Below are 3,096 nucleotides of genomic sequence, written 5' to 3'. Positions count from 1 at the left end.
GTATGATTCCAGATAATGCATTAACATATGTGACAGGGTGGGCTTGTAGCAGAATACCACATGAGATTTTCAAACTGGAACTAGCTAGTTTCAAATCTGAAAACTTGACAGGCATTTATCAGCATATTGCAAATAAAAAGTATGACAGTGCTAATTTTCTAATTCCCACAAGTTATTCAGTTTCTTTATCTAAAATTATTCGATCAACATTTCACACGCACTTTAGAAAAATTCTTTCATCAAGCAGACAAGGTGTAAAAACCAAGTTAATGGCCCTTACTTTTAAACAAATAGATCAAACTAATTCAGTATGTAAAGATTGTAAACATGTTTTCGTTAATAAGTTCCTTAACGTAATGATCAATTGCTTTGTAAAAAATGAATGTGACAGAGTAAGTTGTAGAACAGTGACTGGAAAAAAGAACAGAAAGGCTAAAATAGTAATGCATCAGTAACCTGGAGAATAGAGAGCTAATGGGACAATTAAAAAGTATGTGCAGTAGCTATACTGTAGCTTCAATGATGTTTTTCACCAATGTAATATCTCTTTTAAAACATCTTATAATATTATTATTAGCATCATAATGTTCGTTCAATAGTTATGACCAGGGAAAGGATTTATATGTAAATACATATTTACTTATAAAGCTAATATAATTTATATTTTGCATTATCTTTATGTTTCACAATGTGTAGGGTTGAAAAATCCTACTTTTATTTTCCATATTTTTCCATATTTTAGAGTTTAGTACATATTTTCGTTAATTTCCATATATTTTCCATATTTCATATAAAACAGTCCATATTATATTAGGTTTAACAATAAAACAAAACAAAATTCCATTAACTTTTAAAAATACATTTCAACAATAGAGATTTAAACACATGTTCAGTAATCCCTTTAACATCAGAGTTATTTGAAAATTAGCAGTCCTATCAACAATGGGAAAGTAAGTTACAAAACTGTATTAATTTAATTTAAAATTTTTAACAGACTTCAGTTGTGCAGCTCAACAGTTAAATGCCAGTCAGAGTACACATAGGTTCAGTTTTGTAAATCATACTATAAAGACGGTAAATATGCCAAAAGTACGTCATTCAGTCAATTTAAAATCAAAACTAACAAGTTACATTTCAGAATTTAAAGAAGATGGTTTATCAACTGACAATAAAATATTATTTTGTAATTTGTGTCAGTGTGCAGTATCATCTACACAAAAGTTCCTGGTGCAACAACACATTACAACTAGTAAACATCAGGCCAACAAACAACTAAATTCCAAGCAGAGACAATTGTTTTTAACACAACCAACAACATCGAATGTAAGATCTGAGTTTAACATCGACCTGTGCCGTTCTCTCATCTCTGCTGATATTCCTCTCTACAAACTAAAGAATAAGGTCTTCAGGGAATTCCTTGAAAAATATACTCAACATACAATCCCGGATGAGTCAACACTTAGGAAGACGTATGCTCCATCCATCTACGATGAGACAATACAGAAGATAAGAGATGAAATTAAAGATAGTTCAATTTGGGTTTCCATTGATGAGACTCCCGACAAAGAAGGTAGACTTGTTGGTAATGTAGTTATCGGTTTGTTAAGTGAACAATATTCTGAACGAATTCTTTTACATTGTGATGTTCTAGAAAAGTGCAATAACAAAACTATAGTTAAACTGTTCAACGAAGCTATGGGTATCCTGTGGCCAAAGGGTATTATGTACGATAATGTGTTATTCTTTATTAGCGATGCTGCCCCTTATATGGTCAAAGCTGGACAAGCATTATCTGTTGTATATCCTAAATTGACTCATTTTACTTGTGTGGCGCATGCATTTCATCGTGTGGCAGAAGTGGTCAGAGACAATTTCCCTAAAGTAGATTTGTTGATTTCATCAGTGAAAAAAGTATTTCTCAAAGCTCCCAGTAGAGTTAACGTGTTGAAAGAAATGTACCCTGAAATTCCATTGCCACCAAAGCCAATTTTAACTAGATGGGGTACATGGCTAGAAGCAGTTGAATATTATGCCGAACATATAGACTCTATTAACAATGTTCTCCTTGCATTGGACTCTGAAGATGCAGTCTCAATTGATACTGCGAAAACAGTTACCTGTGACATAAGTGTGAAGAATGACTTAGCTCACATTCAGCATACATTTTCATGCATCATAAAAACGCTCAAAAGTCTCCAAAATAGGCACCTTTCACTATCTGAAAGTTTTGAAATTATAAATAGTACTGTGGAACAACTGAATCGTGGTAGAGGTAAAGTTGCAGATGCAGTAAGAGCTAAGGTGGACACTGTACTTTCAAAAAACCCTGGATATGAAGAACTACAAAAGGTTGTTGCTGTGATGAGTGGTGAATCAACAGTGAAGATTAACTTGGACTTATCCCCAGCAGACATTGTGAAATTGAATTATGTACCAGTTACTTCTTGTGACGTCGAACGCTCTTTTAGTCAGTATAAATCTATCCTCAGAGACAATAGAAGAAGATTCACTTTTCAGCACTTGAAAGAAATGTTTGTAACCTATTGTTATGGTAACAGACAATAAAAATTGTGTTTTGTTGAAACTACATTGGAAGATAAGGTACGTCCATTATATTTTTTGTTTAGTTTGATTAAAATGTACCAATATTTAACGTACATAGTCATTTTTTTATAATTTTAAGTCCATATTTAATTCCATATTTTGGTAAAAATCCATATTTAATTCCATATTTTGGTAAAAATAACTACATATATATTTACATATTTCATATATTTTTAGTCCATATAAATCCGTTCCCTGGTTATGACAATTAAATTAACGAGAATGTAAATCTGACCGTTCTGTACTGATTTCTTTAGCTCTCATGTAATATCTAGGAGGGGTTGGAAGGAATTGTGGTAGGCCTATATAGTAATAGGCCTACCACAATTCCTTCCAACCCCTCCTAGATATGTACGTAATCAAATACAGTAGAGAGCTTCGTACGTTATTTGAAGCAATACATATTGGAAGCATTGTTCAAACCAAGCCGCTAGACAGCGCTAGTGTTCTCGTGTCGCCGCCCGACACCATGTTAATCGCGTTGCTTTCCGG

Source organism: Periplaneta americana, chromosome 8, assembly GCF_040183065.1.
Source record: "Periplaneta americana isolate PAMFEO1 chromosome 8, P.americana_PAMFEO1_priV1, whole genome shotgun sequence".
Classification (NCBI taxonomy): domain Eukaryota; kingdom Metazoa; phylum Arthropoda; class Insecta; order Blattodea; family Blattidae; genus Periplaneta; species Periplaneta americana.
The sequence above is the reverse complement of the archived record's forward strand: the minus strand, read 5'-3'. Positions refer to the sequence as shown.